Genomic DNA, 17742 nt, shown 5'->3' on the forward strand with positions numbered 1-17742 from the left:
AACTAGTCTTATATCGACATAACCTGAAAGGCCGCTCAGCAAGGAAGAAGCCACTGCTTCAAAACCGCCATAAACAAGCCAGACTACGGTTTGCAACTGCACATGGGGACAAAGATTGTACTTTTTGGAGAAATGTCCTCTGGTCTGATGAAACAAAAATAGAACTGTTTGGCCATAATGACCATCGTTATGTCTGGAGGAAAAAGGGGGCGCTTGCAAGCCGAAGAACACCATCTCAACCGTGAAGCACGGGGGTGGCAGCATCATGATGTGGGGGTGCTTTGCTGTATGAGGGACTGGTGCACTTCACAAAATAGATGGCATCATGTGGAAGGAAAATTATGTGGATATTGAAGCAACATCTCAAGACATCAGTCAGGAAGTTAAAGCTTGGTCGCAAATGGGTCTTCCAAATGGACAATGACCCCAAGCATACTTCCAAAGTTGTGGCAAAATGGCTTAAGGACAACAAAGTCAAGCTATTGGAGTGGCCATCACAAAGCCCTGACCTCAATCCTATAAAACATTTGTGGGCAGAACTGAAAAAGTGTGTGCGAGCAAGGTGGCCTACTAACCTGACTCAGTTACACCAGCTCTGTCAGGAGGAATGGGCCAAAATTCACCCAACTTATTGTGGGAAGCTTGTGGAAGGCTACCCGAAACGTTTGACCCAAGTTAAACAATTTAAAGGCAATGCTACCAAATACTAATTGATTGTATGTAAACTTCTGACCCACTGGGAATGTGATGAAAGAAATAAAAGCTGAAATAAATCACTCTCTCTACTATTATTCTGACATTTCACATTCTTAAAATGAAGTGGTGATCCTAACTGACCTAAGACACATAATTTTTACTAGGATTAAATGTCAGGAATTGTGAAAAACTGAGTTTAAATGTATTTGGCTAAGGTGTATGTAAACTTCCGACTTCTTCTGTATATATATATATATTTATTAACACGAGGAATAAATACAAAGAGCAATGATAGCTTGGCTATTTAAACATGGGGTACCAGTACCGAGTAAATGTGCAGGGGTACTAGGAAATTGAGGTAGATATGTACATACTGTATAGGTAGGGGTAAAGTGACTAGGCAACAGGATAGATAATAGACAGTAGCAGCCGCGTGTGTGGGAGTGTGAAAGTGTGTGTGTGGCAAATGTTTGCCTGTGTGTACGTGTTATGTGTGAGTGAGTGTGTGTGTTGGAGTGTCAGTATGTGCAAGTGTGTGGGTAGAGTCCAGTGTGTGTGCGCATAGAGTCAAAAAGAGTTAGTGCAAAAAGGGTCAATGCAGATAGTCCAGGTAGCTATTTGGTTAACTTATGGCTTGGAGTTCGACACCAGTGATGTACTGGGCATTACGCACTACCCTCTGTAGTACCTTGTGGTCGGATGTAGGTGTTCCTTTTGTCCAGGTGGGACAGGGCAGTGTGGAGTGCAATAGAGACTGCTTCATCTGTGGATCTGTTTGGGCGGTATGCAAATTGGAGTGTGTCCAGGGTTTCTGGGATGATGGTGTTGATGTGAGCCTTTCAAAGCATTTCATGGCTACAGATGTGAGTGCTACAGGGCGGTAGTCTTTTAGACAGGTTACCTTGGCGTTCTTGGACACAGGGACTATGGTGTTCTGCTTGAAACATGTAGGTATTACAGACTGGGTCAGTGAGACGTTGAAAAAGTCAGTGAAGACACTTGCCAGCTGGTCAGCGCATGCTCTGAGTACGCTTCCTGGTAATCCGTCTGAATGCTAACGCGTTTAAAAGTCTTACTCACATTGGCTACGGACAGCGTGATCACACAGTCATCCAGAACAGCTGGTGCTGTTGGGTTCAGTGCATGGTTCAGTGTTGCTTGCCTCGAAGCGAGCATAAAAGGCATTTAGCTCGTCTGGTAGGCTCGCGTTACTGGGCAGCTCTCGGCTGGGTTTCCCTTTGTATTCCGGGCTAGTTTGCAAGCCCTGCCACATCCGACGAGCGTCAGAGCCGGTGTAGTAGGATTCGATCTTAGTCCAGTATTGATGCTTTGCCTGTTTGATGGTTCGTCGCAGGGCGTACCAGGATTTCTTATAAGCGTCCGGATTGTTGCCTGTAATTCATGGCTTCTTGTTGGGATATGTACGTACAGTCACTGTGAGGACGACGTCATCAATGCACTTCATCGGACCACTTCCGCATTGAGAGCGTCACTGGTGCTTCCTGTTTGAGTTTTTGCTTGTAAGCAGGAATCAGGAGGATAGAGTTATGGTCAGATTTAACAAATGGAGGGCTAGAGAGAGTGTTGTATGCATCACTGTGTGTGGTGTAAAGGTGATCTAGAGTTTTTTTTCTCTAGTTTTACAGGTGACATGTTGGTAGAAATTAGTAAAACGGATTTCAGTTTTCCTGCATTAAAATCACCGGCCACTAGGAGCGCTGCCTCTGGATGAGCATTTTCTTGTTGGCTTATGGCCCTATACAGCTCGTTGAGTGGGGTCTTAGTGCCAGCATCAGTTTGTGGTGGTAAATAGACCGCTAAGAAAAATATAGATGAAAACCCTTGGTAAATAGTATGGTCTACAGCTTATCACGACGTATTCTAACTCAGGCGAGCAGAACCTTGAGACTTCCTTATATTAGAGACTGCGCACCTGTCTTTGTTGACAAAGAGACACCCTACTCCCACGGATCTTACCGGACGCTGCTGTTCTGTCCTGCCGATGCATGAAAAACCCAGCTAACTGCATATATGTCCTTGTTCAGCCATGACTCTGAAAAGCATAGTATATTACAGTTCACAATGTCCCGTTGATAGGATAGTCTCGAACGGAGCTTGTCCAGTTTGTTCTCCAGCGATTGCACATTCGCAAATAGAACAGAGGGTAGGGGCGGTTTAGTCACTCGTCAACGTAGTCTCATCAATGTGCCCGCACGGTGTCCTCTATAGCAACGTTTTTTCCTCTTCCGAGTGTCGGGGATTAGGGCCTGGTCCGAGGTGAGCAGTATGTCCTGTGCACTCATTGAAGTAGAAGTCTTTGTCCAGATCGAGGTGAGTGATTGCTGTTCTGATGTCCAGAAGCTATTTTCGGTCATAAGAAGCGATGGCGGAAACATTATGTAGAAAAAAAAGTTAAGAAAAGAAAACACACAAAATAGCAGTATTGGTCAGGAGCCCGTAAAACAGTGGCTATACATCCCAGTGCCATCTTAAAACACAAATGTAAGAGGTCAAGGTCATATCAGCTCTGTGATGATGTGGGGGGGGGGTACAATCCAAGCAGGGGGTAGTAGTACAGTACCTGGTAAGACACTTGACGTCATCATCAGCCGCCTGGTTTGAGGTGCCCATCACCCAGTCTGTCAGGTACTCCACCATCTTATTCCTGTCAGCGACAAATGACATTCATTTACTGTGTGTAAACTCAATGACATGGTCTTTGTATTACTCCGTATCAGTCGATATGTAGCAGTAAACCTGGACAGTACATGTTTGACTGACAGTCTAGACTCAAGGAGGACATTCTCACCTGAACTTCATCTCCTGGCAGAAGAACAGGTCGTCTCAATCTCTCACCTGAACTTTGTCTCCTGGCAGATGGACAGGTCGTCTCGATCTCTCACCTGAACTTTATCTCCTGGCAGATGGACAGGTCGTCTCGATCTCTCACCTGAACTTCATCTCCTGGCAGAAGGACAGCTCGTCTCGTCTCTCCATCATCACCTCCACCAGCTGGCACAGCTTGGTCTTCATCTGGATGGCATGCACCATGTTGCCCAGGATACGCACGTACCTGCCAACACAACACAGGGCATGGGGAGAATGAGAGTGGGCAGTGGGCTCACAGCAGCTCACCAGCTCATAGTCCAGGGTCGGCATGCCATGGAGGAGAGGACAGGAGGAGAGAAGCTGAGACATTTACCTGACCAGGTTGAGCATCATGGTCTCTATGCTGGCCTGTCCCAGGTGCTCTGAGCTGCCCTCAGTGTGGTTGTCCAGTAGGTTCTTCATGATGGCGATGGTCTGCTCCACAAACTGGGTGTTAGTGTCATTGATGGGAACCTAAACAGATACAAAGAATAATATATTTTACCACACAGGCTAAGAAAGGGGCTCTTACCTCTATTCCTTCAGTGTCTTTGGATTAACAGGTACAACCCTTTTCACTGTATGTGTGTGTGTGTGTGTTCCTCTCACCGGCCCCTGTGCGTCGAAGAAGCGACTGATGCTGTTCTTGAGTTTGTTGAAGAGCATGGGGTAGAGAGCCGGGCTGAGCTCCAGGCCCACCAGATCCTTAACATTGGTCCGGATCTGAACACCCTTCTCATGGCTGCACACCATGAGGGACAGTAGGCGGTCCAGGAAGCGGCCCAGGGGCGTCTCCGTGTTCCCCTCACAAGAGCCCATGGAGATCATGGAGCCCTTCCTCTCACTGAGAGGCCCCATGGGTGGGCTGTAGGTGGCCAGGCCTGGGACACTGCGCTGTTGCAGACACACACCTCCCAGAGCACACAGGAAGCCCGTCATGTTGATCCACTCCTGGACACAGACACAGAGAGGAGCAACAGAGGGACAACATCAATCCACAACCAAATAATTTGTGAAGTGTATTTTGATGTGCGTAACAAGAATGCATAAGAACAAGCTAATGGATGTCTGCTTACCTGGCCATCCTCTAGCTTAGTTTTGGGATGGGTGAGGATTAATTTGGTCGCCTGCTCCCATTTTGCATGAGTGTCTTCCCATGCCTGTGGGGAACATTATAAAACAAATATTGAGTTGATGTGAATATCGTGCTTCACAAACATACTTCCATATTGAACCATCAGGGTATGACTAGAAGCACAGCAGCAGGCCACTCGCTCACCTCTGTGTTTCCTGCAGTAGGGTGTTCTATCCTCCTCAACAGAGCCATCACTCTCTTCTGCAGGGCTGAGCGGCCTGAAAACACACAAACACACCATGACAGGAGCCTTGGCCTCTCAGACAGCCCCGACTTCATCACCTGCTGAGCTCTCAAGCTGTGACTGCCCTCTAGAGGTGGTACTCTGTCCATAAGATACAGCACCGTCATCTCGAGGTCATAGATCATTAGCACGTTCATTCACTACTAACCTGTGGACATCATGTTGCTGACGGAGGCAAACTCAATGAAGGTGTTGTAGTTGGGTAGGATGGTCTGCACCGGGACCTCATCCACTCCACAGCGGACCTCAGCCTCCTCACAGAGGTGTCGGAAGCAGGACATGGCCACCAGAACGGCCTCCATGTCAGGGCTCCACAGGAACATGTAGAGACACACCTCCAGCTTGGTCTGGGCCTGTCTGCAGATGGGGATGCCACTGCCCACCGTGGCCTGCTCCTGGGGGAGGAAGACAGGACAGAGGGGTTAGAACAAAGGAGATTAGTGAAACCACGGTCACGTTCAGGAGGGGGTTCTGAATGTTATAGATATATAAAATGTCATGCATAGAGCTACCTTTTGGCTTTACTCAACAAGACAAATAAATAGACCTAAATATATTTTTGAACATTCTATAACCTTGTGCCCTCCTGGATGAGCCCCACAGGTATAAGGACTACAAAACCCACAATGATGTGGCTCACCTTGTTCCTGAGGAGGAACTTGTTCCTGCAGATGAGGATCTCCCTCAGCCACTTGAGGATCTCTGTACTGTTGATCATCTGGTGGCCAACCAGCTTCTTACAGATGAAGAAGAGGACCTGGGAACTGTAGGGTACAACAGCCAATCACAGTCAAGCTGGTGTTCTCCATCTGTGCTAACCAATCAGCATCAATGAACACTCAATTTCACCTGGCATCTAAGGTAGGACAACATCTATAAAACAAGGTAGATAAAAAGGAGGGCTTAGTCTACCTGATGTCCCAAAAGGTCTCAATGGGAGCATCTGGGTTCCACAATTCTATGGTCTCAGGTTGATGCAGGACCAAGAGGGCCTAGAAAAGGAAGAGAACGGGAGGAGTATCTATTAGCCACTGTGGCAAAATGTAACCATAATGGAGAAAAAGGGAGAGTGAGATAGAAAGAGAGATGGGGCTCACCTCCATTGCTTCCTGTGAACACTCTCCCATGTTGGCTAGAGGCACCAGTTGCACCAGGCCGGTGATCAGCTCTGCTGTACTGCTCTGGATCTCCTGACCCTGCTTACCCGGGTTCTTACACACACACACAATAAAAAAACATGTATACGACTACACAGCAATGTACAAACATGCCAAGAGTGTCTAGTCCGGTCTAGTCTGCCTAAAAGTCTTTGCAAATCCCAAACCAGCTTAAAAGGGTGGCACACATCGCACCGAATGTGTGCCATCGTCTACCGATCGTTGAGCGTAACGTTGACATCTGACATGTCAAATCAGTCTGCAAGTACTCCCGGCTTGCAAGCGCTATTGGTGTGTCGAGCCCTAAGACTTTATAATCAGTCTCTATAACCTAACACTTGGCTAATATGTCTAAATCTAACCCTGCAAGTGGAATTAACAATGATAATCCCTTAATCCAACACAACAAATGTAGAATTAAAGGATAAGTATAACTACTGTGTTACATGACCATCCTCAAACAGAAAAACGCACATTATTTCTGTCCAGGAGTCCTAAAATAAACAGAGTAAACACTAACATGCAGCATGAGTTTGGGGTCAGCGTGGATGAGCTTGACCAGGGCCAGCAGCAGGTACTTGTGGCTACGCGTGTCCAGGTCTGTGGTCTTCTCCTTGAACTTCAGACTGGTCATCTTCTCCTTGAAGGTCAGACTCTGAAGGAAACAAACAGTAGAGACTGGCCATTAGCAGGATCTTTCATTTAAGATGAGCGAGGATGAGAGAGAGAGAGAAACTCTACTGCAATCAGACAAACAAGTTCCCACCCTCCGAGCAACAGAGACCCAGCGCACAGGGATCAGGAGAGCCACCAGGAGAGAAGGAATCAGGGGTCAAACAGGGGGGGATAGAGAGAGAGACACTGTTTCATAAGTGCCCTTCATGGGTGGGCCATGAAACAGGAGGTGGGCAAACAGACAGGAGCCTAAGGGGCCATGCCTAAACCATCATGGGCTGGCCACCATGAGGGAGTCAGGCCCACACACAAACACCAGGACACTGCAAACAGGAATTATGGATGAGGAAATAGCACCCAATTCTAGTGGCGTTTTAAGGAAATATTCAACTATGCACCAACACAATCTATAGGCCTCTCATCCCTTCACAGGTGATGAAAACCCAACCAAGTAGCCATCCATAGAACCTAGTTTGAAGGCATATCAACACTGTGATTATATTAAGATCCTCCATTTAGGAGTTAAAATAAAGATGATGAACAATCCAAATACTTTGTGAGTGTGCAAGAGGAGGACTCAGCCTCAACTATAGCGCTGAGCAATTAACTGAAATGTCAGTTATTCTTCTTTTTTTAAACAACTAATTGACCTACATCGGTTCAATTATTTGAATTCCATTTCTTAGTTTTTTTCTGTGAGCTCAATGCGCAGTTTCTCTACAGATAAATCAGATCAAGCCCGAACTGTGTGCGTTTTAGTTTCCAACAGGCCAATATTCTACATTGTTTAGCGCAGAAAACGTAGTAATTAACTACAATGACCATAATCCATTGCGCGCCTGTTTGTGCGGACTGTGTGGGGCAGACACAGAGAGAGAAGAGGCAGAAGAATGCGCGAGATAGAGAGCAGTAGCTTCGCGAGTTATCTACCAGAAAATACATGATCTAAGTGATTGATCGTTGGTATTCAGCAGTCATAAAAGTATGCCTTATTTACTTTGAAGAACTACTAAAATAGTTATTTTGTCAGACAACATAGGCAGCAGCTCTATAGAGATGAGATGATCAAGTCATCAAATAAAACAAATGTAATACACACAACTGAAATATTTTATTAAAATATTGTGAATAAATGATGGTTAATAATCAGTAATGGGTCACTAACATCATTGGACTTTTATTAATTGTTTTATTCTGTATTGTTACAGCATTCATTCCACATATTGCATTTAATGTTGGCATTTGTTTTTTTTAATGGAAATCGAAAATCGTGATTATTTTTTAATAACTGTAACCGAACCGACCTCAAAAAGCACTAAAATGGCTCAGCACTAACATGCTGAGAAGCATGCTCCAGTAGCTAGCCTAGCATACAGATGAGATGGAGTGGAGGGAGGAGTCAGACGCAGACTCACTTCAACCAGAGCACAGAGGAGGTGGAGGACGACAGGGGCTCTCTCTTACCTGTGGTAGCCTGAGGGTGAGGTCAGGGGTTAGAGGTCAGGGGTCAGCTGCAGAGGAGTCGGGAGGAGGAAACGTGGGGAGTGGTAGGGGTGGCAGTTATACTTACAGCGACAGACGCCCACTGCCATGCAAAACAGTGACTGTGACAGGTTGGCATCTGAGTGAGTGGGCGGCAGCAGCCAGGTCAAAGAAAATGAAGAAGAAGGAGAAGGAAAGAACGGGGCAATATGAAAGAGAAAATAAGCAGAAGACAAAGAAGCACCACCGAGTCAATGATGTCAGAGAGTTCCCTCTGCCGTCCTTCACCTCCATGAGATGAGTAGACCAAACACACAGATATGAGCGAGATGACACACACATTCATACAAAATGACAGGGAAGTGAGTGGTTATCAAATATGGTTATCAAGAGAGTTATCAGATATACAGTACCAGTCAAAAATGTGGACATACCTACTCATTCAAGGGTTTTTCTTTAAATGTACTATTTTCTACATTGTAGAATAATAGTGAAGACATCAAAACTATGAAATAACACATATGGAATCATGTAGTAACAAAAAAAGTGTTAAACAAATCAAAATATATTTTAGATTTTAGATTCTTCAAAGTAGCCACCATTTGCCTTGATGACAGCTTTGCAAACTCTTGGCATTCTCTCAACCAGCTTCATGAGGAATGCTTTTCCAACAGTCTTGAAGGAGTTCCCACATATGCTGAGCACTTGTTGGCTGCTTTTCCTTAACTCTGCGGTCCAACTCATCCCAAACCATCTCAATTGGGTTGAGGTCGGGGGATTGTGGAGGCCAGGTCATCTGATGCAGCACTCCATCACTCTCCTTCTTGGTCAAATAGCCCTTACACAGCCTCGAGGTGTGTTGGGTCATTGTCCTGTTGAAAAACAAATGATAGTCCCACTAAGCCTAAACCAGATGGGATGGCATATCGCTGCAGAATGCTGTGGTAGCCATGCTGGTAAAGTGTGCCTTGAATTCTAAATAAATCACAGACAGTGTCACCAGCAAAGCACCCCCAAACCATCACACCTCCTCCTCCATGCTTCACGGTGGGAACCACACATGCGGAGATCATCCGTTCACCTACTCTGCGTCTCACAAAGACACGGCGGTTGGAACCAAAAATCTCAAATTTGGACTCATCAGACCAAAGGACAGATTTCCACCGGTCTAATGTCCATTGCTCGTGTTTCTTGTCCCAAGCAAGTCTCTTCTTCTTATTGGTGTCCTTTAGTAGTGGTTTCTTTGCAGCAATTCGACAATGACGGCCTGATTCACAGACTCTTCTGAACAGTAGAAGTTGAGATGTGTCTGTTACTTGAACTCTGTGAAGCATTTATTTGGGCTGCAATTTCTGAGGCTGGTAACTCTAATGAACTTATCCTCTGCAGCAGAGGTAACTCTGGTTCTTCCTTTCCTGTGGTGGTCATGAGAGCCAGTTTCATCATAGCACTTGATGGTTTTTGCGACTGCACTTGAAGAAACTTTCAAAGTTCTTGAAATGTTCCGGATTGACTGACCTTCATGTCTTAAAGTAATGATGGACTGTCGTTTCTCTTTGCTTATTTGAGCTGTTCTTGCTATAATATGGACTTGGTCTTTTACTAAATAGGGCTATCTTCTGTATACCACCCCTACCTTGTCACAACACAACTGATTGGCTCAAATGCATTAAGAAGGAAAGAAATTCCACAAATTAACTTTTAACAAGGCACACCTGTTAATTGAAATGCATTCCATGTGACTACCTCATGAATCTGGTTGAGAGAATGCCAAGAGTGTGCAAAGCAGTCATCAAGGCAAAGGGTGGCTACTTTGAAGAATCTCAAATATAAAATACATTTTGATTTGTTTAACACTGTTTTGGTTACTACATGATTCCATGTGTTATTTCATAGTTTTGATGTCTTCACTATTATTCTACAATGTAGACAATAGTAAAAATAAAGAAAAACCCTTGAATGAGTAGGTGTGTCCAAACTTTTGACTGGTACTGTATATAAAATCAGAATTAAACAGTTGGACGGACCCTGTAGCCTTCTTAGACTCAACAACTCTGAAGCAATTATCAACAGACAAAAAATAATCACTAAAAACAGAGATCACCCAATAATAAATATTAGATACTGTTAAAACATTTGCATGGAAAAAAGCACCAGGAATGGATGGCTTTCCCATAGAATTCTATTTAACATTTTGGGACAAAGTAGCCCCCCTATTTACACAAATGACAACACACATGTCACTCAATTCAGTACTTCCTAGTTCCATGTATCAAACAGTTATTTCAGTTATATTAAAACCAGGAAAATCGAGAGTCCCCTGCTGATTATATACCCATAAGTTTAATAAATTGTGACAATAAAATAATAACAAAGCTTATAAGCAATAGAATGGGAAAAGTCTTACCAGACTTGTCACATTTCAATCAAACAGGGTTTATAAAAGAACTACACACTTGCAAACAAATACAAGAACATGTTTCAGTTTAATACAACACGCAAAAAAACTAGATGTAGATTTATCAACAATGGCTGTTGATGCCGAAAAGGATTTCGATCATCTTGAATGGCATTTTCTATTCAAAACTTTGGAAGCTTTCAACTATCCAGCTGAAATAACATTTAATAAAAAATATTGTATAAATGTCATAAAGCTAAAATATGCACAAATAATACATTATCTAATAAAATTGCTTTAGAAAGGGGCACAAGACAGGGATGTCCTCTCTCCCTCCTCCTGTTTGCACTGGCAATTGAACCGCTTGCAGAAAGAATTAGACAGGACCCAAACGTATTGGTAAACATGACTATAAACTAAACTTATTTCCAGATATTCTCCTGATATACTTGACCAATAATGAAAAGTCAATGCCCCCTTTGCTAAAAATATTTTCAGAATACTCTAAACATCTCAGGATATAAAATTAACGTGGAAAAAACGGAAATAATGTCAATAGCAAAAATAAAAATAATACCTCACGATCTACAGCAATCCTTTAAAGTGGACCACAAAAAAATATGAAATACTTAGGATGCTTAATAAGTGACAAACAAATATATAAAGATAAAGTTATTTCATTACTCAACAATATGAAAGCAGATCTAATTAAATTGAATAATCTTCCCACAAATCTTACAGGTAGAATAAACCTCTTTAGAGTGGCATGGCTCCCCAAGTTTTTGTATTTATTTTCGGTAATACCAACTAACCCACCGAAGACATTCTTTAAAAAAGTATACTCGGTCATAAGAGAATGTGGGCAAATAAAATTCATAAAATAAAAAGGAAAGTTTTACATCTTCTAAGTCTGAGGGTGGTTTTAACCTTCCAGACATGGAATTGCGACATATACACTATATGGCCAAAAGCATGTGGACACCCTTTCAAATGAGTGGATTCGGCTATTTCAGCCACACCCGTTGCTGACAGGTGTATAAAATCGAGAACACAGCCATGCAATCTCCATAGACAAACATTGGCAGTATATTGGACTGTACTGAAGAGCTCAGTGACTTTCAACCGTCATAGGATGCCACCTTTCCAACAAATCAGTTCGTCAAATTTCTGCCCTGCTAGAGCTGCCCCAGTCAACTGTAAGTGCTGTTATTATGAAGTGGAAACATCTAGGAGCAACAACGGCTCAGCTGCGAAGTGGTAGGCCACACAAACTCCAGTAAAGGGAAATCTTAACGCTACAGCATACAATGACATTCTAGACAATTCTGTGCTTCCAACTTTGTGGCAAAAGTTGTTTCAGCATGACAATGCCCCAGTGCACAAAGTGAGGTCCATAGAGAAATGGTTTGTCGAGATCGGTGTGGAAGAACTTGACTGGCCTGCACAGAGCCCTAACCTCAACCCCATCGAACACCTTTGGGATTAATTGGAATGCTGACTGCAAGCCAGGCCAAATCGCCCAACATCAGTGCCCGACCTCACTAATGCTTGTGTCTGAATGGAAGCAAGTCCCCGCAGCAATGTTCCAACATCTAGTGAGTGGAGGCTGTTATAGCAGCAAAGTGGGGACCAACTCCATATTAATGCCCATGATTTTGGACTGAGATGTTCGACAAGCAGGTGCCCACATACTTTTGGTCATGTAGTGTATCAAAACATTTCGATTTGAAATCTTTTCGACATCACGAGCAACCTTGAAGGAATCTTATTTGAGTCAGAAAATGCTGTTCAATTGATAGGGAAGATATAAAAAACCTTGCAGAGAGCATATCCAACTGACAACCTCTTAGAAAAAAAAAAACTATTGGAACCAAGATTGGAACCAACTGATGTTGGCGCACAAGATGGAGGGAAAATTGGAGCATAAGCAACGAAATTACAGTTAATGAAAATGTATGTTTAATCCAGTATAAACTAAATGTATAGAATGTATTATACAAGAGACAAAACTCAGAATGTCTACAGCACAACAGCAGAGTCATATCTTAAGTGTAAAACTAATAATGACATGCTTTCAGGGAATGCTATGAAGTCCAAAAGTTATGGACGGAGCTAGAAAGTTGGCTGTCAGAAGTATTACAATGTAAACTTACTTTTAATCCGTCTGTCTGCATATTTCATGACATGGCATATGAGCGTGTGGTGAGATACCCAATGGGCTGGACGATTCTCTTCTCATCACTCATCTTGAAAAAACTTATACTAAAAACGTGGAAATCAATCAAATCTGCCATCATTAACACAATGGAAAAATCTAGTGATTTATTATTCAAATATTGAAATAGCAAGGTCGACCGAGAAAAACAAATTGGTACAATTTAAGGCCATGTGGCAAACAATAATGCAGGCACTAGGGATGAGGGTGTGAGCATACGCGTCTGGGCAGAGGAGATGTAGTCGTTATTTCTGTGCGTCTGTAAGTTGTTGTTTGTATGTATACGTTTATATTTGTAGCTGCTGTGAAGCTCCTGCTCTCCGCAGTCAAACAACACACTGCAGTCTGACATTCAATAACATCTAATCTCAGCATGGCCCATTCATAAAAAAAACTATAATGCAGACTCACACACGATAACATGTTGGGTTTGTTGAGTATGTTTTTGTTTCCAAGAGTGTGTGTTTTGTTGTGTGTGTGTGTTTTGTTGTGTGTATCTGCCCACAGACGGATAGTGTGTGTCTTACCGGAGTCATGCGGAGGGGAGCGTGTGTACTGCAGCCCCTCATCACGTGGCCCAGCGTCTCAGAAAACATGATCCTCAGCTCTCCTGAGTAGCAGTACACCGCGTCAATCTTAGGCCACCAGTCCAATGGAGACTGCAACAGAGGAATGGACAGAGGGTTAAACTCAATCCTGTAAACAAACTGTACAATTGTGTACATGGATAACTAGGCTTCCTTATAAAACATTTGAAACAGAAACTTAATCCTGTAGACAGACTTGGATAATACACCGGCCTGTAGGTTGAATAGTAATAGTGGGTGTTCCTTGGTGTACACATCACTGACAAATAGTAATAGCGAAGTTCCTTGGCGTACACATCACTGACAAACTGAAATGGTCCACCCACGCAGACAGTGTGGTGAAGAAGGCACAACAGAGCCTCTTCAACCTCAGGAGGCTGATGAAATTTGGCTTGGCACCTAAAACCCTCACAAACTTATACAGATACATAATTGAGAGCATCCTGTCGGGCTGTATCACCGCCTGGTATGGCAACTGCACCGCCCGCAACCGCAGGGCTCTCCAGAGGGTGGTGCGGTCTGCCGAACGCATTACCGGGGGCAAACTACCATGCCGCTCTGTCATTGCTCGTCCATATATGTATATATTCTTAATTCCATTCCTTACTTAGATTTGTGTGTATTGGGTATGTTGTGAAATTGTTAGATGTTACTTGTTTGATATTACTGCACTGTCGGAGCTAGAAGCACAAGCATTTCGCTACACCCGCAAATAAGATTTGATTTATCCCAGTCTATACTCATTCAGATAATGACATGGGGCATTCAGCCCTGTAGGATTTGTTAGGGTGGAGAGTTTGCCTGGTGGGGAGAAGGATGGCGGCTGTCCTCTCCTACTCTGTCTGTTACCCACCCACCCACCCAGACAGACAGACAGACAGACAGACAGACAGACAGACAGACAGACAGACAGACAGACAGACAGACACAGACACACAGGAACAAAAGCAGCCTCTGACTTCTGCTCAGACAGGAAGTGCTTTGAGTGACGGGGGCGAGAGAGAGACCAGTCATACTCTCACTCCCTCACACACACACAGTCTCTCAGACACATAGAGAGCTAATAAAAGGGCCTCTGTATGAAATCTGCCCTTAAGCACTTCCTATTGAAACACACACACACACACACACGTGTGTCTGCAGCACCTCCTCTCCCCGCATGGCTCATCCAGAGTGAGATGGTAGTCCATCTAACGGCTGTGTAATAGAGCGCACTGTGTACAGTAGTGACATCATCTACACAGTCACCACAGGTAAGGTTACCACTGGGCAGTCTAGACATGCACTGTGCACACAGCATTGGTCACTTTTATTACTTTGGATGGTGCCAATGGACATTGGCATTGGGTGTGTTGATTGATCCCTTAACCCTATGTTGGGCCATGACAACACACACTTACATTAGTGATGATTCTGTATAGGGAGTTGACCAGGACGAAGTGAAAAGTGGGAGGAGAGGATGACGCCAGGCAGACCTGAAATGGGGGAGAAAAATAAAGAGAGAGGGGTTAACCAGAGATCACACAGTCCTTACTTCAACACACCAGTATGTGGTTAACACATGTGTATTAACATAACCATTTCTATGCAAAACTATACTCCAAAATTCAACTCCATCATTAATTGAATCAGATTGCTCATTCATCACAAAACCCACTGATATTACCAATTACTTTAATGATTATTTCATTGGCAAGATTAGCAAATTTAGGCATGACATGCCAGCAACAAACGCTGACACTACACATCCAAGTATAACTGATCAAATTATGAAAGACACGCATTGTAATTTTGAATTCCGTAAAGTGCGTGTGGAAGAAGTGAAAAAAGTATTATTGTCTATCAACAATGACAAGCCACCGGGGTCTGACAACTTGGATGGAAAATTACTGAGGATAACAGCGGACGATATTGCCACTCCTATTTGCCATATCTTCAATCTAAGCCTACTAAAAAATGTGTGCCCTCAGGCCTGGAGGGAAGCAAAAGTAATTCCGCTACCCAAGAATAGTAAAGCCCCCTTTACTGGCTCAAATAGCCGACCAATCAGCCTGTTACCAACCCTTAGTAAACATTTGGAAAAAATGGTGTTTGACCAGATACAATGCTATTTTACTGTAAACAAATTGACAACAGACTTTCAGCACGCTTTTGGGAAGGACATTCAACAAGCACGGCACTTACACAAATGACTGATGATTGATTGGCTGACAGAAATGTATGATAAAAAGATTGTGGAAGCTGTTCTTTTAGACTTCAGTGCGGCTTTTGACATTATCGATCATAGTGAATAATGAGGAAATTGAGGTGACTAAATTGCTTGGAGTAACCCTGGATTTTAAACTGTCATGGTCAAAACATGTTGAGACAACAGTAGTTAAGATGGGGAGAAGTCTGTCCATAATAAAGCGCTGCTCTGTCTTTTTAACAACACTATCAACAAGGCAGGTCCTACAGGCTCTAGTTTTGTCGCACCTGGACTAATGTTCAGTCGTTTGGTCAGGTGCCACAAAGAGGGACTTCGGAAAATTACAATTGGCTCAGAACAGGGCAGCACGGCTGGCCCTTAAATGTACACGGACAGATAACATTAATATTATGCGTGTCAATCTCCCCTTGCTGTGGAGGAGAGATTGACTAAATCACTACTTGTTTTTGTAAGAAGTGTTGACATGCTGAATGCACGAGGTGTCTGTTTAAACTACTAGCACACAGCTCAGACACCAATGCATACACCACAAAACATGCCACCAAAGGTCTCTTCACAATCCCCAAGTCCAGAACAGACTATGGGAGGCGCACAATACTACATAGAGCCATGACTACATGGAACTCTATTCCACATCAGGTAACTGAAGCAAGCAGAAAAAAAAATACACCTTATGGAACAGAGTGGCACAGACACATGAAAAGACACACACTCTACACACACGTACACGTGGATGTTGTATTGTAAATATGTGATAGTGGAGTAGTGGTCTGAGGGACCACACTAAATATATTGGGTAAAGTGTTATGAAATATAATGTCATGTAATATTTTAAACTGTATATAACTGCCTTAATGTTGCTGGACCCCAGGAAGAGTAGCTGCTGCCTTGGCAGCAGCTAATGGGGATCCTTAATGAATACAAATAAATACCTTAAAGTGTTGGTTGTTGTGGGGATTGATGCGGAAACAGGAGACAAAGCAGTCGATCATGAGGTCCACGTCTGCGTTCTGGCTTCCCGCCCCTCTGGAGAAAGGCTTGGCTGGGTTGAAGAGCAGGGCCTGACAGGAAAAGGGAGAAACAAGGTCCATAGCATCAGCTGTGACTGGTTACCACTGGTGACTAATACTGGATACTACATTTATAATTGGTTACCACTGGTGACTAATACTGGATACTACGTTTATAATTGGTTACCACTGGTGACTAATACTGGATACTACGTTTATAATTGGTTACCACTGGTGACTAATACTGGATACTACGTTTATAATTGGTTACCACTGGTGACTAATACTGGATACTACGTTTATAATTGGTTACCACTGGTGACTAATACTGGATACTACATTTATAATTGGTTACCACTGGTGACTAATACTGGATACTACGTTTATAATTGGTTACCACTGGTGACTAATACTGGATACTACGTTTATAATTGGTTACCACTGGTGACTAATACTGGATACTACGTTTATAATTGGTTACCACTGGTGACTAATACTGGATACTACGTTTATAATTGGTTACCACTGGTGACTAATACTGGATACTACATTTATAATTGGTTACCACTGGTGACTAATACTGGATACTACGTTTATAATTGGTTACCACTGGTGACTAATACTGGATACTACGTTTATAATTGGTTACCACTGGTGACTAATACTGGATACTACGTTTATAATTGGTTACCACTGGTGACTAATACTGGATACTACATTTATAATTGGTTACCACTGGTGACTAATACTGGATACTACGTTTATAATTGGTTACCACTGGTGACTAATACTGGATACTACGTTTATAATTGGTTACCACTGGTGACTAATACTGGATACTACGTTTATAATTGGTTACCACTGGTGACTAATACTGGATACTACATTTATAATTGGTTACCACTGGTGACTAATACTGGATACTACATTTATAATTGGTTACCACTGGTGACTAATACTGGATACTACGTTTATAATTGGTTACCACTGGTGACTAATACTGGATACTACGTTTATAATTGGTTACCACTGGTGACTAATACTGGATACTATGTTTATAATTGGT

General features: G+C 43.2%; 1 pseudogene across 1 annotated transcript in view; it reads right to left on the reverse strand.

The window, feature by feature from the left end:
- Nucleotides 1-17742, reverse strand: part of LOC311136471 (neurofibromin-like) — a 72297-nt pseudogene that overhangs the window by 40711 nt on the left and 13844 nt on the right. The window contains exons 10-22 of the transcript XR_014615435.1: nt 16599-16727; nt 14858-14932; nt 13398-13529; nt 6621-6755; nt 6041-6154; nt 5856-5935; nt 5584-5707; nt 5092-5462; nt 4844-4917; nt 4174-4724; nt 3899-4038; nt 3647-3769; nt 3278-3361 (exon numbers count right to left, since the gene is read on the reverse strand). The product of XR_014615435.1 is annotated as a neurofibromin-like (transcript). The remainder of the gene's footprint in view (nt 1-3277; nt 3362-3646; nt 3770-3898; nt 4039-4173; nt 4725-4843; nt 4918-5091; nt 5463-5583; nt 5708-5855; nt 5936-6040; nt 6155-6620; nt 6756-13397; nt 13530-14857; nt 14933-16598; nt 16728-17742) is intronic.

This window comes from Coregonus lavaretus (assembly GCF_964263955.1).
Source record: "Coregonus lavaretus genome assembly, chromosome: 10".
NCBI classification, from domain to species: Eukaryota; Metazoa; Chordata; class Actinopteri; order Salmoniformes; family Salmonidae; genus Coregonus; species Coregonus lavaretus.